Source organism: Lissotriton vulgaris, chromosome 1_1 (assembly GCF_964263255.1).
Source record: "Lissotriton vulgaris chromosome 1_1, aLisVul1.2, whole genome shotgun sequence".
NCBI lineage: Eukaryota > Metazoa > Chordata > Amphibia > Caudata > Salamandridae > Lissotriton > Lissotriton vulgaris.
Genome location: NC_141685.1, coordinates 52756771 through 52780478, shown reverse-complemented (window position 1 = coordinate 52780478; position 23708 = coordinate 52756771).

The window sequence follows — 23708 nt, the reverse complement described above, 5'->3', positions numbered from 1 at the left end:
CCTGTCCCCACTCTACCTGTAGCCTAGCCCAGCATTTCCAAGATGCAAGGACTCACACCCTGGTCTCCCCCAAACCCTGCTCCCCCTCTGTCCCCACTCTACCTGTAGCTGAGACCAGCATTTCCAAGATGCAAGGACTCACACCCTGCTCTCCCCCAAACCCTGCTCCCCCTGTCCCCACTCTACCTGTAGCTGAGCCCAGCATTTCCAAGATGCAAGAACTCACACCCTGCTCTCCCCCAAACCCTGCTCCCCCTGTCCCCACTCTACCTGTAGCTGAGCCCAGCATTTCCAAGATGCAAGGACTCACACCCTGCTCTCCCCCCAAACCCTGCCCCCCCTGTCCCCACTCTACCTGTAGCTGAGCCCAGCATTTCAAAGATGCAAGGACTCACACCCTGCTCTCCCCCAAACCCTGCTCCCCCTGTCCCCACTCTACCTGTGGCTGAGCCCAACATTTCCAAGATGCAAGGACTCACACCCTGCTCTCCCCCAAACCCTGCTCCCCCGTCCCCACTCTACCTGCAGCGGAGCCCAGCATTTCCAAGATGCAAGGACTCACACCCTGGTCTCCCCCAAACCCTGCTCCCCCTGTCCCCACTCTACCTGTAGCTGAGCCCAGCATTTCCAAGATGCAAGGACTCACACCCTGTTCTCCCCCAAACCCTGCTCCCCCTGTCCCACTCTACCTGTAGCTGAGCCCAGCATTTCCAAGATGCAAGAACTCACACCCTGCTCTCCCCCAAACCCTGCTCCCCCTGTCCCCACTCTACCTGTAGCTGAGCCCAGCATTACCAAGATGCAAGGACTCACACCCTGCTCTCCACCAAACCCTGCTCCCCCTGTCCGCACTCTACCTGTAGCTGAGCCCAGCATTTCCAAGATGCAAGAACTCACACCCTGCTCTCCCCCAAACCCTGCTCCCCCGTCCCCACTCTACCTGCAGCTGAGCCCAGCATTTCCAAGATGCAAGGACTCACACCCTGGTCTCCCCCAAACCCTGCTCCCCCTGTCCCCACTCTACCTGTAGCTGAGCCCAGCATTTCCAAGATGCAAGGACTCACACCCTGCTCTCCCCCAAACCCTGCTCCCCCTGTCCCCACTCTACGTGTAGCTGAGCCCAGCATTTCCAAGATGCAAGGACTCTCACACCCTGCTCTCCCCCAAACCCTGCCCCCCTGTCCCCACTCTACCTGTAGCTGAGCCCAGCATTTCCAAGATGCAAGGACTCACACCCTGCTCTCCCCCAAACCCTGCTCCCCCTGTCCCCACTCTACCTGCAGCTGAGCCCAGCATTTCCAAGATGCAAGGACTCACACCCTGGTCTCCCCCAAACCCTGCTCCCCCTGTCCCCACTCTACCTGTAGCTGAGCCCAGCATTTCCAAGATGCAAGGCTCACACCCTGCTCTCCCCCAAACCCTGCTCCCCCTGTCCCCACTCTACGTGTAGCTGAGCCCAGCATTTCTAAGATGCAAGGACTCACACCCTGCTCTCCCCCAAACCCTGCTCCCCCTGTCCCCACTCTACGTGTAGCTGAGCCTAGCATTTCCAAGATGCAAGGACTCAGTCCCCAGATGTCTTGGTTCAGGGTCCGGCTCTCAAGGCTGGTCGCTGGGTCGGTCCTGCCATTAATAACTGCAAATGCGTGGAAGAGCAGAGGCCAGGCATGGGGAACACCATTGTACGAGTGCCGGTATCCACTGACTACTGGCCTGTGTCGACTGTTAAGCACAATACTTAAGCGAGAGATGCGCTGACATGGGGATCAACACAGGGGGGTGAAGGAGGAAGACAGGGATCATAAAAACCCAGATCGGTTGAAGTAGGAAGGCAGGTTGCGGCAAGGGCTTTATAACAGTGAAAGCATATTTATAATGAAGCAGAGTAAAGAGAGTTCACCATCCAGGCTACACTCACTGGCTTCAACGACTCTGCCCTCGGAGGTTCAGCAGCTGCGTGAAGAGACTGGTGTGCTCCTATGTGCTGAACAACTCCTGCACTACGCCCTGCCACGGGCGGATAGGTCACTCACTCCTGCGCTACGCCCTGCCACGGGCGGACAGGTCACTCAACTCCTGCGCTACGCCCTGCCACGGGCGGACAGGTCACTCAAGTCCTGCGCTAGGCCCTGCCATGGGCGGACAGGTCACTCAACTCCTTCGCTACGCCCTGCCACGGGCAGACAGGTCACTCAACTCCTGCGCTACGCCCTGCCATGGGCAGACAGGTCACTCAACTCCTGCGCTACGCCCTGCCACGGGCGGACAGGTCACTCAACTCCTGCGCTACGCCCTGCCACGGGCGGACAGGTCACTCAACTCCTGCGCTACGCCCTGCCACGGGCAGACAGGTCACTCACTCCTGCGCTACGCCCTGCCACGGGCGGACAGGTCACTCAACTCCTGCGCTACGCCCTGCCACGGGCGGACAGGTCACTCAACTCCTGCGCTACGCCCTGCCACGGGCAGACAGGTCACTCAACTCCTGTGCTACGCCCTGCCACGGGCAGACAGGTCACTCAACTCCTGCGCTACGCCCTGCCACGAGCGGACAGGTCACTCAACTGCTGGCGCGGTGGGTCGGCTCCTTCCGGTGCGTGATTAATTTATTTATATTAACCGTGGTGCCAGCATGCTGAAACTTTCACTCCAGCCACTGGCGGCAGCAGGAGGTGTGTGCTAGAACAATGCTTTTCCTAACCTCCTGACTTTGAGTCACGGAAGCATCAATGTAACAAATTGCGCTGCCGGTGGCAAATCTTCGTGTACATCATTCATGTTATACGGTAACAGAGTAGCAGCTATAGCTGTAGACTCTGAGCCGGCCCCGGGAGCAGAGTGCAGGGCGCGCTGCTACTCCTCCCTTCATGTTTAGTTTCAATACTGCTCAGTGGTGTATGATTACTAGGGCTCCTGCGTGACAACTCAGGAGGCGCTATTATGAGCGACAATTCATTTCAGTGCGGTGATGCGGACCACCACACTGAAATGAGTTAGTCTAACGCCTGATGCGTGATACTGATGCTGAGCTGGACTCTTCTATCCGGGGGCCCTGGGGCTGAGCTGGGCTCTTCTATCCGGGGGCCCCTGGTGCTGAGCTGGGCTCTTCTATCCGGGGGGCTCTGGGGCTGAGCTGGGCTCTTCTATCCCGGCGCCCTGGGGCTGAGCCAGGCTCCTCTATCTGGGGGCCCCTGGGGGCTGAGCTGGACTCTTCTATCCCAGGGCCCTGGGGCTGAGCTGGGCTCTTCTATCCCGGCGCCCTGGGGCTGAGCCGGGCTCTTCTATCCGGGGGCCCTGGGTGTTGGACTTGGCCCGTCTGGCAGGTCCACCCCTGAAGTTTTGTGCTTATTATATGTGTCCGGGGAATGGTGATTCCCCTTCTGAGTGTGTGTGTGGTGAGAGAGACCTGCCTCCCATAGGAATGCATGGGGAATGTATGTGGCTCTGGTAGTTCCTGATGCGTGGGGCGTGCCGGGTCGTGTTTGGTATGTGTGCGCTCGTGAGGTTGAATGCTACAAGATGATGTATGCGGCATGTGTGTGACTAGAAGGGAAGTGCCACTTCTAGACCTTGGTGTGTGTGTGCAGTAGGTGTGCTGGCGCCTGATTGGCTGAAGCCGGCCGGGCCTTCCCCCACCAGGCTGGCTCCACCCCCCTGGGGTGCGTCCAGTGTCCCTAGCCTGGCCAGTAACAAGAAATTCCTTATAACCAGTTCTAGCTGGTTCTCTCCCTGCCTGCCCCTTTGGAGACAAGGGACGCTCATGTATAAAAGGAGGGTGGGCCCTCCTCTCTCTCTCCTCTTCTTCCTGCTTGTCCTGACTGGAACCCTGCCAGGGGCGTGCTGCTGTTTGGGCTCAGGGTGGGCTTGCCTCCCTGGGCCCTGCCCAGCTCCTGGACTCCTGATGGCCCTTCCTTGCTAGGAGCTGCTGTGCTCCCCCTGAGTTCTGGACTCTTTGCTGGACTTTGCTGCTTCCCTTCACCCTCTACCGCGCTGGGAGCGCTCTATTTTCCCCCTGTAGCGCTTGGAGCGCTGTATCTATACTCTAGCGCTTGGGAGCGCTGGATTCATCGAGCCGGTGCCACCCGGCATTTGCCCTGCTCCACGGAGGTGCCGGACGCCCAGCGAGTGCCTACCTCGCTTTGTTTCCTTCCTGGCTGCCTTATCGAGGGAGCCAGGCCCTCGTCAATTTCCCCTGTGTTCACCGCCGCAGCCCGGGACCCCGCGTGAAGCCCGCCCCCGGGCCGCGCTCTGATTGGCGGCTGGCCCGATGACGTCCCCGGGCCGCGCTCTGATTGGCCGGCGGCCCGGGGAGCTGCAGACACCAAGACGAGCATGCAGGGGGCGGCGGGAGCCTACTCCGCGCCCCTGCGTCCCCCAAGACGACTGCCGCTTCCCCCCCCGGGCCCACCAGGAGTGAGAGGGCGCCCCGGAGAGCGAGAGAGACCGGCGCGCTCGCCGACCGGTGAGTGATGCAGGAGGGGAGGCGGAGCATCGGGCCACATTGCTGGTGGCCGCCCCTCCCCTCCCGCGTGGGCAAACCTGTGTTTAGAGGCCCGCGGGCCCTCCAGTAATGCCGGGTCCCCCGAAGGGGACCCCGCCTGGCCATACCTTGCCCCCCTGAGCCCCGAGAGGCTCCCTCTACATTTTTGGGCCCTCCAGTAATGCCGGGTCCCCCGAGGGGGACCCCGCCTGGCCATACCTTGCCCCCCTGAGCCCCGAGAGGCTCCCTCTACATTTTTGGCCCTCCGAGCCCGCGAGGCTCCGCCCAGATATTCCCTGAGCCCCAGGAGGCTCCCGCTGCATCTGACCCCCCGAGCCCCGAAGAGGCTCCAACGTGTCCTTGCCCCTGAGCCCCGAGGAGGCTCCCCCACGTGTCCCTGACCCTGCCTGGGCCCGAGAGGCCCCACCACGTGTCCCTGACCCTGCCTGGGCCCGAGAGGCCCCACCACGTGTCCCTGCCGAGCCTGCGAGAGGCTCCACCATGGCCCCCCTGTCCCCCCGAGCCTGCAGGGCTATGTCCAAGTCCCTCAGCGGCCCAGCACTTTGTGGGCCGCTGCCACGTTTAGGTTTGCCCCGGGCCCCTTGCAGCCCACTCTGGACATCGAGACTCTAAGGCGCCCTCGCCCCAGGAAAGGCCATCTGGCCTAGGGGGCGCTACGGACTATTATCAATGGGATGCTGAGAATTCTTATATGTGGCCCTGCTGATGGGGGCCTCTGTTGTGTTATGTACCTTGCCTCATGTATGTCTATGCTGGTTAGAGTGAGTTCTATTTCTAGTCCTATGAGACCCCGGGGCGTGACGTATTCTAATGCTAAGCTCCTGGTGATTATGTGTTCTAGTCCTAGTCCGAGGAAGCTCCCAGTTGTTATATGTTCTAAATGCCAACTCCATCATGTGCACCTTCCTGGCAGTGGTCCCTTGGCCCTGCTCTGTACCTTCTTCCCTGTAACCCCTGCCCGTGCCCTTGGCACCTTGTACAATGTGTGTTCCTATGTGTCCTGCTTAATACAAAGACTATTTTCATATATACTTTGCGTGGAGTTCCTTTTGTGGGAGGCCTGGGATGTTGCTGTTGGTGGGTGCATGCGCAAATGCTTCACACATGTCCTCCGAGATTGGCCTGACTGCCCGCGCCGCGTTACCTAGAGGGCGAGCAGGGGTCGACTTTACATAGGAGTGGCGGTCTCTGACTGGCTGTGGCGCAAGCCCTGGCTGGCCGGGGGTCCCATGTCCTACACTGGTGGCTAGCGGTGGGATCCGGACTTGTGTTTGCGCAGTACCACAACGGTAACTGGCCTCCCTACAAAACTCTGCATCGTAAATGGTCGCAAAGAAAGGAGATTATTTGTTGTAAGAGGTTACTTAAATGTCCGTTCTGTGAAAAATGTATTCTGGTACGCTATGAGTTAGGTGGCCCTAGCTCGGGAGGGTAGATCGACTCCCTAGCGCAATGTGTTTTTCTGGATTCACCAGAAGGGTGGGATCCAGTGGTGGCAGCGTAATTGTATTCAATGTGTATGGTCCATGTCCCTTCCCTGGAGTAATGATACCTGCGCCACATGGGGTCAGGTCAGGTTGCTAAAAATGTCTGTTCTGTGGAAATGTTTAATGATCGATAGAAATACCTGTTCTGTGGAGAGTTTTATAGGTTACTTAAATGTCTGTTCTGTGGAAAAAGTGTGCGTGTACACCGTTAGTTAGGTGCCCCTAGCTTGGGAGGGTAAATCACCTCCCTAGTACGATATGGTTTTCTGGATTCACCAGAAGGGTGGGATCCAGTGGTGACCACGTAGTTGTGTTCAAACGTGTATGGTCCTTGTCCCTCCCCTAGAGTAAGGGTACCTGTGCCACAAGGGTCCGGTTGAGGAATCAGGGACGGTAGAAAACTGCCTTACCAGTCTAGGGGACGGTGTGTGGATGAATGTTGAGGTGTGCTGAGTAATGGAGTGTAAGTTCTCTGGGATGGGGAGCTTGCTGAATCAACGATAATCCTGTCCTTCCTTACCCCGCTGAATGTGTTTTAGGCGTCAGGTGTCGCCCTGGCTGAATTTATGTTGAGTTGTATCCCGGACAAGGAAGACCTGCTGGCGCTGCCGCGGCTTGCCTTGGGGAGAGCTGAACACTGAGACCTGCTGGCGCTGCCGCGGCTCATCTTGTTGTGTTTTAGGCGTCAGTTGTCGCCCTGGCTGAATTTATGTTGAGTTGTATCCCGGACAAGGAAGACCTGCTGACGCTGCCGCGGCTTGCCTTGGGGAGAGCTGAACACTGAGACCTGCTGGCGCTGCCGCGGCTCATCTTGTTGTCTTTTAGGCGTCAGGTGTCGCCCTGGCTGAATTTATGTTGAGTTGTATCCCGGACAAGGAAGACCTGCTGGCTCGGCCGCGGCTTGCCTTGGGGAGAGCTGAACGCTTAGTTCCCAGGTGGAAGACCAGTGGAGGGAGGAAGTTCCAAGACTGGTAGGAAAGTGTGTTCTGAGGGTGTTTCTCCTGGGAGAGCACGTAACCTCAGAAGTAGAGGTAGGGTGGGGCATTCTTGCCCGTGACCTCTGGCAAACCTGAGGGTGCGGACCCTAGGTGGAAGGAACAGTGGTAGTCGTGGCTACACTGAGAAAGGGAGTGGAGAATGGCTATTGTGGGCCAGGGGTTACCACCCCCCACTTCGGATTAGCAGGGACCAGTGGTATCTGGATGGCTTAGGGCCTGGTCCTAGTCATGGACAACTAAGGAGTACCAGGTGGGTAGCCTGGTTGGGCCTATGTCTTCATTTTTTTTATTTTATTTTTTTTAACTTTTATTATTTTTAGTCTGTGTATGTCTATCGGTCCGGCGGTGCGGGCCGCGTCCACGTTCTATCGCCCTGCAGCAGGGAAGTCCATCACGGTAGTGATTGGTCTGCCCTGCGTTTGGGCTGGGAGGGGCATGTGTTGGACTTGGCCCGTCTGGCAGGTCCACCCCTGAAGTTTTGTGCTTATTATATGTGTCCGGGGAATGGTGATTCCCCTTCTGAGTGTGTGTGTGGTGAGAGAGACCTGCCTCCCATAGGAATGCATGGGTAATGTATGTGGCTCTGGTAGTCCCTGATGCGTGGGGCGTGCCGGGTCGAGTTTGGAATGTGTGCGCTCGTGAGGTTGAATGCTACAAGATGATGTATGCGGCATGTGTGTGACTAGAAGGGAAGTGCCACTTCTAGACCTTGGTGTGTGTGTGCAGTAGGTGTGCTGGCGCCTGATTGGCTGAAGCCGGCCGGGCCTTCCCCCACCAGGCTGGCTCCACCCCCCTGGGGTGCGTCCAGTGTCCCTAGCCTGGCCAGTAACAAGAAATTCCTTATAACCAGTTCTAGCTGGTTCTCTCCCTGCCTGCCCCTTTGGAGACAAGGGACGCTCATGTATAAAAGGAGGGTGGGCCCTCCTCTCTCTCTCTTCTTCTTCCTGCTTGTCCTGACTGGAACCCTGCCAGGGGCGTGCTGCTGTTTGGGCTCAGGGTGGGCTTGCCTCCCTGGGCCCTGCCCAGCTCCTGGACTCCTGATGGCCCTTCCTTGCTAGGAGCTGCTGTGCTCCCCCTGAGTCCTGGACTCTTTGCTGGACTTTGCTGCTTCCCTTCACCCTCTACCACGCTGGGAGCGCTCTATTTTCCCCCTATAGCGCTGGGAGCGCTGTATCTATACTCTAGCGCTTGGGAGCGCTGGATTCATCGAGCCGGTGCCACCCGGCATTTGCCCTGCTCCACGGAGGTGCCGGACGCCCAGCGAGTGCCTACCTCGCTTTGTTTCCTTCCTGGCTGCCTTATCGAGGGAGCCGGGCCCTCGTCAATTTCCCCTGTGTTCACCGCCGCAGCCCGGGACCCCGCGTGAAGCCCGCACCCGGGCCGCGCTCTGATTGGCCGGCGGCCCGGGGAGCTGCAGACACCAAGACGAGCATGCAGGGGGCGGCGGGAGCCTACTCCGTGCCCCTGCGTCCATCAAGACGACTGCCGCTTCCCCCCCCGGGGCCCCCCAGGAGCGAGAGGGCGCCCCGGAGAGCGAGAGAGACCGGCGCGCTCGCCGACCGGTGAGTGATGCAGGAGGGGAGGCGGGGCATCGGGCCACATTGCCGGTGGCCGCCCCTCCCCTCCCACGTGGGCAAACCTGTGTTTAGAGGCCCGCGGGCCCTCCAGTAATGCCGGGTCCCCCGAGGGGGACCCCGCCTGGCCATACCTTGCCCCCCTGAGCCCCGAGAGGCTCCCTCTACATTTTTGGGCCCTCCAGTAATGCCGGGTCCTCCGAGGGGGACCCCGCCTGGCCATACCTTGCCCCCCTGAGCCCCGAGAGGCTCCCTCTACATTTTTGGCCCTCCGAGCCCGCGAGGCTCCGCCCAGATATTCCCTGAGCCCCGGGAGGCTCCCGCTGCATCTGACCCCCGAGCCCCGAGGAGGCTCCAACGTGTCCTTGCCCCTGAGCCCCGAGGAGGCTCCCCCACATGTCCCTGACCCTGCCTGGGCCCCGAGAGGCCCCACCACGTGTCCCTGACCCTGCCTGGGCCCCGAGAGGCCCCACCACGTGTCCCTGCCGAGCCTGCGAGAGGCTCCACCATGGCCCCCCTGTCCCCCCGAGCTTGCAGGGCTATGTCCAAGTCCCTCAGCGGCCCAGCACTTCGTGGCCCGCTGCCACGTTTAGGTTTGCCCCGGGCCCCTTGCAGCCCACTCTGGACATCGAGACTCTAAGGCGCCCTCGCCCCAGGAAGGCCATCTGGCCTAGGGGGCGCTACGGACTATTATCAATGGGATGCTGAGAATTCTTATGTGTGGCCCTGCTGATGGGGTCCTCTGTTTTGTTATGTACCTTGCCTCATGTATGTCTATGCTGGTTAGAGTGAGTTCTATTGCTAGTCCTATGAGACCCCGGGGCATGACGTATTCTAATGCTAAGCTCCTGGTGATTATGTGTTCTAGTCCTAGTCCAAGGAAGCTCCCAGTTGTTATATGTTCTAAATGCCAACTCCATCATGTGCACCTTCCTGGCAGTGGTCCCTTGGCCCTGCTCTGTACCTTCTTCCCTGTAACCCCTGCCCGTGCCCCTGGCACCTTGTACAATGTGTGTTCCTATGTGTCCTGCTTAATACAAAGACTATTTTCATATATACTTTGCGTGGAGTTCCTTTTGTGGAATGCCTGGGATGTTGCTGTTGGTGGGTGCGTGCGCAAATGCTTCACACATGTCCTCCGAGATAGGCCTGACTGCCCGCGCCGCGTTACCTAGAGGGCGAGCAGGGGTCGACTTTACATAGGAGTGGCGGTCTCTGACTGGCTGTGGCGCAAGCCCTGGCCGGCCGGGGGTCCCATGTCCTACACTGGGGCTGAGCTGGGCTCTTCTATCCGGGGCCCCCAGGGCTGAGCTGGGCTCTTTTATACCGGGGCCCTGGGGCAGAGCTGGGCTCTTCTATCTGGGGGCCCCTGGGGCTGAGCTGGGCTCTTCTATCCAGGGGCCCCTGGTGCTGAGCTGGACTCTTCTATCCCAGGGCCCTGGGGCTGAGCTGGGCTCTTCTATCCCGGGGCCCTGGGGCTGAACTGGACTCTTCTATCTGGGGGCCCCTGGGGCTGAGCCGGGCTCTTTTATCCGGGGGGCCTGGGGGGCTTTCCTTCCACCCTGGGGGTGTTTGTGGGCATCATTTGTGTTAAAGACGGGATCTGTGCACTGCACTGCATATTACTGCACTCTGAGGAATCTTTGCACACTGTACGGCAGTTTACAACACTTTGAGAATAACTGTGAACTGCATTTCTGTTCACTATCCTACGAGAAGTCTGTGCACACTCCAGGGATTTTTACTACACTCTGAAAAATCAGTGCACACTTCACTGGTATTTACTACACTAATTATTATTATTATTACTTCATTTCTAAAGCTCTCTAATGCCTGAAAAAGGCGCAGGGCGCTGAACTTAACAGAAGGTCATTCCTCCTGCCAACACTTACAGAGTAAGCAAGCAGGTTTATAGCAACTTCCTACACTGTCCAAGGTCCGCGGACAGGCAAACTGTCCCAGAGATGCACCCCTTGTACCATGAACGCCCTCCCCACCCCAGGAAAGTCTGAAGACTAGCTTCTGCAGACCGCGGCAGACCACCAGGGCAGCACTAGAGGACTTTTTGCACAAATACTCTGGACCTCTGACCTCCTGGTCGGAGCCACTGCTCTCCCCCGCGCAGCTCCACCGTTCGGGCACTGCCCTTGGTGCCAGTGACCAACCAACCTGCTCGCAACCCTCCCCCGCACCTTGAGACCCTCACCGGTGAGTAGTGCACTCTCAAAAAACCCTGATTGATTGATTGATTTACATACATTATAAACGGCCCAGTGCCCAATACAGAGAGATTTAAAAGGGATTCTTTAGGCACCGGTAATCAGTGCAGTGTTTTTTAATGCAGACGAGGATGATGAATCTTGAGACATCTGTATGAACTGCAATGGTTTTTACTGAAATCCATGCACACTGCACTGCTGGGTGCTGCACTGCAGGAAATCTATGCACACCACACTGCTGGGTGCTGCACTGCAGGAAATCTGTGCACACTGCACTGCTGGGTGCTGCACTGCAAGAAATCTGTGCACGCTGCACTGCTGGGAGCTGCACTGCAGGAAATCTGTGCACACTGCTCTGCTGGGTGCTGCACTGCAGGAAATCTGTGCACACCGCACTGCTGGTTGCTGCACTGCAGGAAATCTGGGCACACTGCAGTACTGGGTGCTGCACTGCAAGAAATCTGTGCACACTGCACTGCTGGGTGCTGCACTGCAAGAAATCTGTGCACCCTGCACTGCTGAGTGCTGCACTGCAGGAAATCTGGGCACACTGCACTGCTGGGTGCTGCACTGCAGGGAACCTGTGCACACCGCACTGCTGGTTGCTGCACTGCAGGAAATCTGTGCACACCGCACTGCTGGTTGCTGCACTGCAGGAAACCTGTGCACACTGCACTGCAGGGTGATGCACTGCAGGACATCTGGGCACACTGCACTGCTGAGTGCTGCACTGCAGGAAATCTGGGCACACTGCACTGCTGGGTGCTGCACTGCAGGAAATCTGGGCACACTGCAGTGCTGGGTGCTGCACTGCAGGAAATCTATGCACACTGCACTGCTGGGTGCTGCACTGCAGGAAAACTGTGCACACCGCACTGCTGGGTGCTGCACTGCAGGGTGCTGCACTGCAGGAAATCTATGCACACTGCACTGCTGGGTGCTGCACTGCAAGACATTTGTGCACACTGCACTGCTTGGTGCTGCACTTCAAGAAATCTGGGCATACTGCACTGCTGGGCGCTGCACTGCAGGAAATCTGGGCACACTGCACTGCTGGGTGCTGCACTGCAGGAAATCTGGGCACACTGCAGTGCTGGGTGCTGCACTGCAGGAAATCTATGCACACTGCACTGCTGGGTGCTGCACTGCAGGAAAACTGTGCACACCGCACTGCTGGGTGCTGCACTGCAGGGTGCTGCACTGCAGGAAATCTATGCACACTGCACTGCTGGGTGCTGCACTGCAAGACATTTGTGCACACTGCACTGCTTGGTGCTGCACTTCAGGAAATCTGGGCATACTGCACTGCTGGGCGCTGCACTGCAGGAAATCTGGGCACACTGCACTGCTGGGTGCTGCACTGCAGGAAATCTGTGCACACCGCACTGCTGGGTGCTGCACTGCAGGACATTTGTGCACACTGCACAGCTGGGTGCTGCACTGCAGGAAATCTGTGCACACCGCACTGCTGGGCGCTGCACTGCAGGATATCTGTGCACACCGCACTGCTGGGTGCTGCACTGCAGGAAATCTGTGCACACTGCACTGCTGGGTGCTGCACTGCAGGAAATCTGTGCACACCGCACTGCTGGGTGCTGCACTGCAGGAAATCTGGGCACACTGCAGTACTGGGTGCTGCACTGCAAGACATCTGTGCACACTGCACTGCTGGGTGCTGCACTGCAGGAAATCTGTGCACCCTGCACTGCTGAGTGCTGCACTGCAGGAAATCTGGGCACACTGCACTGCTGACTGCTGCACTGCAGGAAATCTGTGCACACTGCAGTGCTGGGTGCTGCACTGCAAAACATTTTTGCACACTGCACTGCTGGGTGCTGCACTGCAGGAAATCTATGCACACCGCACTGCTGGGTGGTGCACTGCAGGAAATCTGTGCACACCGCACTGCTGGTTGCTGCACTGCAAGACATCTGTGCACACTGCACTGCTGGGTGCTGCACTGCAGGAAATCTGTGCACACCGCACTGCTGGGTGCTGCACTGCAGGAAATCTGTGCAGACCGCACTGCTGGGTGCTGCACTGCAAGACATCTGTGCACACTGCACTGCTGGGTGCTGCACTGCAGGAAATCTGTGCACACCGCACTGCTGAGTGCTGCACACACTGCACTGCTGGGTGCTGCACTGCAGGAAATCTGTGCAAACCGCACTGCTGGGTGCTGCACTGCAGTAAATATGGGCACACTGCAGTACTGGGTGCTGCACTGCAAGACATCTGTGCACACTGCACTGCTGGGTGCTGCGCTGCAAGAAATCCGTGCACCCTGCACTGCTGAATGCTGCAATGCAGGAAATCTGGACACACTGCACTGCAGGAAATCTGGGCACACTGCAGTACTGGGTGCTGCACTGCAATAAATCTATGCACACCGCACTGCTGGGTGCTGCACTGCAGGAAATCTGTGCACACCGCGCTGCTGGGTGCTGCACTGAAGGAAATCTGTGCACAATGCACTGCTGGGTGCTGCACTGCAGGAAATCTGTGCACACCGCACTGCTGACTGCTGCACTGCAGGAAATCTGGGCACACCGCAGTGCTGGGTGCTGCACTGCCAGAAATCTGTGCACACCGCACTGCTGGGTGCTGCACTGCAAGAAATCTGTGCACCCTGCACTGCTGAGTGCTGCACTGCAGGACATCTTGGAACACTGCACTGCTGACTGCTGCACTGCAGGAAATCTGGGCACACTGCAGTGCTGGGTGCTGCACTGCAGGACATCTGTGCACACCGCACTGCTGGCTGCTGCAAAGCAGGAACTCTGTGCACACTGCACTGCTGGGTGCTACACTGCAGGTAATCTATGCACACTGCACTGCTGGGTGCTGCACTGCAAGACATCTGTGCACACTGCACTGCTTGGTGCTGCACTGCAGGAAATCTGGGCACACTGCACTGCTGGGTGCTGCACTGCAGGAAATCTGGGCACACCACACTGCTGTGTGCTGCACTGCAGGAAATCTGGGCACACTGCAGTGCTGGGTGCTGCACTCCAAGAAATCTGTGCACACTGCACTGCTGGGTGCTGCACTGCAAGACATCTGTGCACACTGCACTGCTGGGTGCTGCACTGCAAGAAATCTGTGCACACAGCAGTGATTTTTACTGCACAGATCTGTGGGAACTGCACTGCTTCTAACTACAGTGAGAAAGGTGTGCAAACTGTACTGCTTTTGAGTATACTACGAAGGGTATTTACAGCCTAAAGAGAAAATTAAAGCTCCCTGCACTGCTTTTTACCACAGTACTGGAACAAAGTCTGCTGCCCCGTCCATCTATGCACGTTTCTTAAGTACACATGTCCAAGTGTGTGTGCATGCATGAGTGGCAGCATGCTCCACTTGCCTTCTTAAGACTGGAGGAAGGATGGTGTGCGCATGCATGAGTGTCTGCATACTCCACTTGTCTTCTTCAGACTGTAGGAAGGGTGGTGTGTGCATGCATGAGTGTCTGCATGCTCCACTTGTCTTCTTAAGACTGTAGGAAGGATGGTGTGTGCATGCATGAGTGTCTGCATGCTCCACTTGTCTTCTTCAGACTGTAGGAAGGGTGGTGTGTGCATGCATGAGTGTCTGCATGCTTCACTTGTATTCTTAAGACTGTATGAAGGATGGTGTGTGCATGCATGAGTGTCTGCATGCTCCACTTGTCTTCTTCAGACTGTAGGAAGGATGGTGTGTGCATGCATGAGTGTCTGCATGCACCACTTGTCTTCTTCAGACTGTAGGAAGGATGGTGTGTACATGCATGAGTGTCTGCATGCTCCACATGTCTTCTTAAGACTGTAGGAAGGATGGTGTGTGCATGCATGAGTGTCTGCATGCACCACTTGTCTTCTTCAGACTGTAGGAAGGATGGTGTGTACATGCATGAGTGTCTGCATGCTCCACATGTCTTCTTAAGACTGTAGGAAGGGTGGTGTGTGCATGCATGCGTGTCTGCATGCTCCACTTCTCTTCTTAAGACTGTAGGAAGGATGGTGTGTGCATGCATGAGTGACAGCATGCTCCACTTGTCTTCTTCAGACTGTAGGAAGGATGGTGTGTGCATGCTTGAGTGTCTGCATGCTCCACTTGTCTTCTTAAGGCTGTAGGAAGGGTGGTGTGTGCATGCATGAGTGGCAGCATAATCCACTTGTCTCCTTAAGACTGTAGGAAGGATGATGTGTGCATGCATGAGTGTCTGCATGCTCCACTTGTCTTCTTCAGACTGTAGGAAGGATGGTGTGTGCATGCATGAGTGTCTGCATGCTCCACTTGTCTTCTTCAGACTGTAGGAAGGGTGGTGTGTGCATGCATGAGTGTGCATGCTCCACTTGTCTTCTTAAGACTGTAGGAAGGGTGGTGTGTGCATGCATGAGTGGCAGCATGCTCCACTTGTCTTCTTAAGACTGTAGGAAGGACGGTGTGTGCATGCATGAGTGTCTGCATGCTCCACTTGTCTTCTTAAGACTGTAGGAAGGGCGGTGTGTGCATGCATGAGTGTCTGCATGCTCCACTTCTCTTCTTAAGACTGTAGGAAGGATGGTGTGTGCATGCCTGAGTGTCTGCATGCTCGGGGGGCGTGGCTACGCATGCAGCGAGACTGGCTGCTCCCTAACAGAGCTCCGGCGAGAGCCCGAACTTAGGGGGTCATTTATCCGCTGAGAACGACACCTGGCCGGCCCAAACTTGCAGCGAGTGACCAAGGGGCGCTGCCAAAGCATCGGACCAAAACTCAAGGTCCATCGAGCCCCGGGGCCGCACCGGTACCAACGCGGCCGCCACAGCCGAAGGAGAGGACGCGAGCTCGGCGAGATCCGGCAGGCGAGCCCGGTGTCGCAACCGGAAGCGAGGGCCGCACGGAAGGGACACCCGGGAGACGCGGACTGGAGCGGCGGCGCTGGGTCACACCAAAGGGAATCGACCCTCGGCGGACCACAGAGAGCAGAGATGACCCGACTGGCCGTGCCCAGAGAACAGTGAAGAGGCGCGACGCTGGGGGACTGAGGCCGCCCGATGGGCTGCTGAGACCGCCTCGGACGCGAGGAGGTGCCCATCCCCCACTCGGCCTACAATTGAGGAACGGAACAGCGCTGGGGGGAGCGGACCCGGGATCGGACCCCCGACGCCGCCTGCTGCGACCCTGGGCGGTAAGTGCCACAGAGCGAGGCGCACAGGGTGCAACACCCGCCCAGCGGGCGCCGAAAGTGGACTCACCCCTACCAAAGCAGCGGAGCCAGTGGTCCCGGGCTCACCCGGCGCCACAAACAACCAGGCAGCTGAGAGACACCTCCCAGGGCGCCCAGTAGGCCGAATCCACTGCCCAAAATCACAGGGTGGCAGTGGGGCAGCGCCGGTGGGAACCACTGCCCAGCTAAAGGTCCCGCTGCTGACCACGTGTGCAGACCTGAAGGGATAGCCGTGTGGGGCGAGCGCCGAGGGGAGACACTGCCTGCTGCGCGATGCACACGCCGCCAACGCCCACAGCTGGATACTGACGGATCCTGGCGCCCTCGAGACCACAGCTTAGCTGGAAGCCCGGCACATCAGGGGGCACGAAGCCCAAAATAAGTCCAACTGCGGGAGCGGAACGGCATAACCCGTAGGCCGGACCAGGCACCGACCCGGGCGGAACAACAGCCACCCCCGAGTCGCGCTGAGATTAACAGGGCGCCCCGTGAGCCATATCCACGGCCCACAGCACAGGGCGATCGAAGGGTAGTGCCAGAGAGAGCCGCTGACCAATCGCAGGGCTCGGGATCCGACTGCTCAGGTCACCCGCCGCAGCCACGGACGGCCGGAAGACACTGCTGCTGATCACACGCACAGAACTATAGGGGCTGCTAGGAGTGAAGGGCGCCGTGGGGTGACACCGCCTGCCACACGCTGCACACGACTCCGGTGCCCTTGGAACCACGGCGCAACTGGACGCCCGACGCAGCGGGGGGTGAGCGAGGAGCCCAGAACACATCCAACAGCGGGAGGGGCACAGCATAACCCATTGCCCGAGTCCTGAACGGAATAACGGCTGCCACCGACTCGCGCTGCGCTTTGGACGGCTTGACCACACAGGAGGCTCTAAGGTGACAGTAACCTGCCCTGGAAACGCCGCCTGAACACCAGCCAGTGGCTCAGGCGAACGACGAGACCACGGACCACCACCCCACCTGGATCCTCTGAGAATCAGTCCCCTCTCATGTCTGGAGGTGCCGGGAAGCGCACAGGAACGGGGAGCACGTCCCAAAAGGGCAAAATGGACAAGTCGCAGAAGCAAACGGACGCAGATCCGGTAACGGCCAGACTGGACTCGGTGCTGGCGGCCATGGAGCGCCTGGAAAATTCCATCCAGTCCACCCGGACATCCCTGGAGGCGAAAATAGACGGAGTCGCCATAGATCTCACGCACTTGAAGGAGGACCATAAGAAACTAGCCGAGCGCACCAAAACCCTGGAAACCACAGTGACGGAAATAGAACCTCGTGTCGCCCAGTCGGACAAACATATTAAAGACCTCCTCAACAGGGTGGAGTTCCTGGAGGACAGGGCAGAGGATGCAGAAGGGAGGGCGAGACGCAACAACGTCCGAATAGTAGGTTTGCCAGAAAAATGGGAAGGCAAAGATCCGACCGCCCACGTAGAGGACTGGCTACGCACCCTGTTGCCCGAAGGCACCCTCTCGCCATATTTTGTGGTGGAACGGGCGCACAGAGTCCCGACCAGGCCGCTCCACACCGGCTCTAACCCACGCCCTTTTCTGATCCGAATCCTAAACTATAGGGACCGAGACACTGTACTACGAGAAACTCGAAAACTAGGCACCATTCAAGTTGAAAACGCGAACATAATGTTTTTCCCAGACTATACAATCCAGGTGCAGCGCCAGAGGCAATCATTCCTAATGGTAAAACGGAGGCTACGCCAACTGGGACTTACATATTCCCTCCTCTTCCCAGCGAAACTCAGGGTGATAGCGAATGAGAAGACACACTTCTTTGACTCCTCGGAAGACGTGGAGGCCTGGCTGGACAATGGGACGGACAAGAGCACGGGGAGATCAGGAAACCCGGACAGGCCTAGGAGACGCAGGAGATCCAAGAGGAGACGTGGCGCCAGGTCACCCTCCCCCGCGGCCAACAACACCCAGCATAGCGCGAGCCCGCCGGAAGAGGACATACGCAGAGAACAACGGGAAGCCCTGCGGATGGTCTCGGAGCTCAGCGGCTCCCCGTCACAGCGTTCCCCGCCTGCCACCAGCCCTAGGATATCACCGAGCGACGATGAGGCGATATATGGTCTCCCGGACTCGCAACTCTCAGGTGGGCTGCCAGACATCACCCCACAAACGTCGGACCTGTACGGCTGAAGAAGTGCCGCAACATGGGGCTCTCAGCGATTGCATTGGCATTGACACGGCACAGCCCGATGGTAACGGACACTGAACCCGCAGTAAGTTAAGACGATGTCACACTCGCAATTATCCACTGCGGGGCAGACGCCCCAAGGCGCCCACACCACGGGGGCCACCACATTGCAGGGTCCCTATGGGTGGGCGATGGTTCCCAACTACAAACTTGACCAGAACAGTGGCCCCGTGTCTTTACAAATACACTGCTCCATAGACGGTGGGCCAGCCGGTTGGCCACTCAGACTTACAATCACACCCCCCTGGGTGGGCGCTCACGCCTTCACGCTCAACAGACACTCACTGGCTGCTTGGACTGCGTGTTGAATAGCAACCCCCCAGAATGGATTGTTTGCACTTTTCGCAGAATGTTTGGACGGCTGCCCGTTTGGCAACCGACCCGATGGTGTTATCCCCAGTTAATGTTTACCCCCCTTCTTCCTATTGTGGAACGCTGCATGCATGGCTCGCAGGGGTGCTCGCTAGACTATTCCAGGGGCTGCTCGGACAAAGGTGGGGACACTCTGACACGGGAAGTTTGAGGGCCTATTGGGAGGGTGCTTGGAGCGAGGGGGAGAACGGGTGTGGCTGCCTTGTTGAATGCTGATGGCTGAAGTCAAAATGTGTACCTGGAATGTACGCGGAATACACACACCCGCACGCAGGTACATGATTTATTCATACCTGAAGAGACACAAGGTGCAGATAGCACTCCTACAGGAGACGCACCTGACAGCCCTAGAGGTACATACCCTGCGCAGGCGGTGGCGAGGTCAGATCTATGTAACTGGGTTCTCCTCTTACGCCAGGGGGGCACTGATATGGGTGAGACCAGGGCTCCCGTTTGAAGTTGAAGACTCACACATAGACAAGGAAGGGAGGCTGGTGGCAGTGAAGGGACGCCTAGATGGACGACCGCTGGTGGTGGCGTCGCTCTATGCCCCTAACACAGACCAACAGAGATTCCTGGAAATGGTGTCCACAACCCTGGCGCACTGGCACGGGATCCCCTGGATATTGGGGGGGGATTACAATAGCGTATTGGATACCGCACTGGACCGCTCATTCCCACCTCTACCCAGCGCACCAGTGGTGGGTGCCATGAAAGCTCTTATAGCCTGGGCCTCACACTGGAACTTACATGATGTGTGGCGCCACCGGAACCCAACGGCCAGGATAGATTCGTACTACTCAGGAGCCCATACCCTGCACACCCGGTTAGACAGATTCATGCTCACAGATGATCTACTCCCACTGGTGACGGAAGCGCTTTACATGGGTAGGACACACTCCGACCATAACCCACACATGTTAACGGTCTCATGGGCGAACACTCGCCCCCCTGTCCCCAGCTGGAGGCTCCAGCCGGACCTCCTGCTAGACGCACCCTTCCGGGACTCACTGTTCGCGCATATTGTACACTACTTTGAGGATAATGCAGGTTCAGCCACCTCTCTGCAGATGGAATGGGAGGCGTTCAAAGTGGTCATTAGGGGACAGTGCTTGGGCACGCAGGGGAACCTCAAACGGCAGGTGGAGAGGGACTTACATAGGGTGGTGGAGGAATTGAGTCGACATGAACGGGACTCGATGGGAGGACACATCACTGGGCTTCACAAAGCGCAGGCGGCCCACGAAAAGCTGCTGGAGAGACTCAGGTGTCTGAATTTCGCGGCTCACGCGGCGCGCACACACGATAGGGGGGACAAACCCGGTAAGTTGCTGTCGTGGCTCATCGCTAGAGAAGACCGGACGAAGCCAGTCACAAAAGTACTAGGCGCGAATGGGGTGCCCTTACATACGCAGTCAGAGATACACGGAGCGTTCACCGCACACTACAAAGCACTGTATCGCTCTTGCCTACCCATGCCCGCCCCGGACACGAAGGAGTATCTTAACCAGGTACTGCTGCCGTCACTCACCGATGCCCAACGTACCGTCCTAGCGGCACCCATTGCCTCTGAGGAGCTCCGGGAAGTCATAGCGGCGCTCTCCAACGGAAAGTCCCCTGGCCCAGACGGACTCCCGGCGGAGTTCTATAAAGCATACCAAGACCTCCTGATCCCTGAACTCGTAAAACTATATGAGACGGCTCTGGACGACTCCTCCCTGCCCCCATCTCTGAGTGAGGCTACACTGGTCTCCCTCCTGAAACCGGGTAAGGAAGAGACACTTATGGGCTCATATAGGCCCCTTGCCCTCTTAAACACAGACTACAAAATACTAGCCTCTACGCTAGCGAGGAGACTGGCCCAATACACGCCTACCCTGGTCCACCCTGACCAGAACGGGTTCGTACCCACACGCAGCACATCGCACAACATCCGCCGGCTGTTTAGAGTGCAGGAGTACGCGAGAGGCCCCTGGCCACTATCGTGTTGCATAGTATTAGACCTGGAAAAGGCATTTGACTCGGTGGAGTGGCCGTTTCTTAGGGCGGTTATGCAAAAGTTTGGCCTGGGAGACGCATATCTGGACATGGTGGGACTCCTATACCAAACGCCAACCGTTCGGGTCCGGATAGGGGGCCTGCTATCGGAGGCCATACAGGTGAGACGGGGCACACGGCAAGGCTGCCCGTTATCACCTCTACTCTTCTCGCTAGCCATGGAACCGCTGGCGGAGATACTGAGGATGCAGGGCGCCGAGTGGGGCATCCCGTTGATAGATGGGGTACACGCGGTTTCCCTGTATGCCGACGACCTACTCCTCTTCGTCAGGGACCTAACACAGATACCACCGGGACTTACCGACGCCCTCCGTGAATTCACAACACACTCGGGACTGAGGGTCAACTGGGGTAAATCTGGGGTCTTCCCCTTTCACCCGGATATGCAGTAATGCGCAGTGCAGCTAGGGGACACAACACTGACATGGTATGCCGGCACTTTCAAGTATCTGGGCATCCAAATATATAGGAATGCAGCAGATATACTGGATGGCAACCTGATCCGAGCCATAAATTCCTTGCGGGCCCAGATCCAATTCTGGGGCACACTCCCGCTCAATGTCCCGGCCAGAATCACCCTAACCAAAATGATAGTCCTACCTAGACTCCTGTACTATTTTTCGAACATACCGGTGTATGTCCCAGCTCGGGTCTTTAGAGACTTGGAGACCCTAACACGAACACTGATCTGGAATGCGGGGAGACCAAGGGTGGCTCTGAAGAAATTGTATGCCCCGGCGACCTCGGGGGGACTTGCGGTCCCGAATCAAGAGCACTACTACCTTGCCGCGCAGCTCCAATGGGTGGTGGCCTGGCTTGCGGGTAGGAACCTAAATGACACGGCCTCGACAGTCCCGGCCCTGACCCATGCAGAAGCTCTCGCACTGTTCCACCCCCTCAGAGGCGCGACACGCGAGACGCAGCTACACCTAGCAGTGGCACTAAGATGCTACAGGCGTGCACTGCGATTGACCAAGGAAACTGCCCCCTACGCACCAGCCCTGCCGCTAGAAGGACTGCCAAGGCCTGGGGGAGTGGTGACTGCATCACGCCTACAAGACTGGACGCAGGTGGGGCTTGAGACACTGGCGGACTTGTATGACGACGGGGCCATGGTACGGTTCGAGGGGCTAGTGGAGAATCCAGGACTGCCAGCGGGACAATTCCTGATGCATGCATCAATGATGCGGGTCCTAACGGAACACTGGGGCGATATGTCCGTGGAACCCGAGACCCACCTCTTAATACAATACCTGCACGTGATGGGGGCAGGGTCGCACGTTGTGCACTGGCTAACGCAGGCGCTGAGGTCCCACACAACGGCCTCCCTTCAGTCGCTCAGGGACAGGTGGACCACAGACAGGGGGAGGGACTGGTCGGATAAAGAGTGGGAGAGGATCCTAGAGGGGCCGCAACACGTTCCCCGCAATTCGAGATTCAGAGTCATACAGTTCTATATCATGCATAGGGCATACCTGTCCCCGGACAAGATTAACCGCTACTTTGGTTTGAATACCTCCAAATGCCCGCGATGCGCGCTCCTAGATGCGGATCTCCTGCATATGCTGTGGGCATGTCCCAAGCTCCGGACGTACTGGCATGATGTCAACACGCTGTTGACAAAAGGGACTGCGCTGGGCCTACGTCACGACTGGGACACCTGTGTGCTGGGCCTCCTAACCAGGACCAAGCATAACAAAGCACACATGAGGTTCTGGGATCTGGGGCTGATAACCGCCAAGAGACTCATAACCCGCCACTGGAAAGCCGCGGAACCGCCCCTGACGAAACATTGGGGCGCCTCCCTCATCTATTGGGCGACCGCAGAGGGCACGGTGCTACGTAGGGAAGAGACGGCGGGGCGGAGGGCCATACCGATAGCCCAGACATGGGAGGGCTTCCTGAGAGCATTCACCAGGGCCTGCCACGATAAAGGGATATTGTAAGGAGATGGCTCCTCCCCAGTAGACAGGGGGGGACAGGTCCGAACCACAGACTGAGTAGTGAGAAAGAGGAGTATCGGGAGCCCACATACATGGACATGAAATACCACCCCAGCAATCCTCCGCTCGCCCCCATAGCCTTCCCCCCCCCCTTTTTTCCCTCTCCATCCCCCCCCCAATTCCTCCGCCCATCCCGCCTTGCCCTGCCCCCCCCGCTCCCCCCCACTAGTAAGCGGAGCCCACATACCCAGTCGGCCCCACAGATGCGCCCCCACCCGAGAACTAGAGCTACCACACACCACTAGTACCTCCTCCCCGAACACACTCAAGGCCAGCACCCCGCGAGACTACTATACACCCGAAACTGCCTAGGCAGAACCAGCACTGCAGCACCCCCCCCTTACTCCGAGATAGGATTCTTCACACCCTCACCTACTCTCCTGTTTTCCCCAGTTTGAATTGGTGGTGTTTACGGCAAAGGACACCCCCCAGTTGTCCACGCTGGATCTGCCTTTCCTACCCACACCTTTCACTTTCGACACACGGCGACGAAACACAGGAGTGTAGCACACATGCAAGCCACTGCCGCAACCTTATGCCTCACGGAGGCGTACTACTGAACCTCCTAGCCGACCACAACACATATGCAGGTTGCCTGGAACTGGGCCCGGTTGGTTATTCACACTACTGAGGGACAACTTGCTACATCACTAACCAGTGGGTCGCGAATACCGGGGGCGCGGCTGGCCATCAGGCTGCCCGCCCTGACGGGTGAGGTCTGGCACCATAGTAAGGCAGGCAGAGCGCATTACACTGTACAGAAGCAATGAAGCGAATGATTTGGTGAATGCAGGGACCGCCCCAAGATAACGGATGGTACTTTTTAACAGTGAGTGCATTTATTGACTTTCTACCGTCGCCAACATTCGCATTGATGATGTACGGACTACTCCAATTGTTGTTTCCCCTTTGAATTATGCACACAAGAAATGTAATTGTATGCCACGTGTACCAATAAAACAGATTTAAAAAAAAAGGAGTGTCTGCATGCTCCACTTGTCTTCTTAAGACTGTAGGAAGGATGGTGTGTGCATGCATGAGTGTCTGCATGCTCCACTTGTCTTCTTAAGACTGT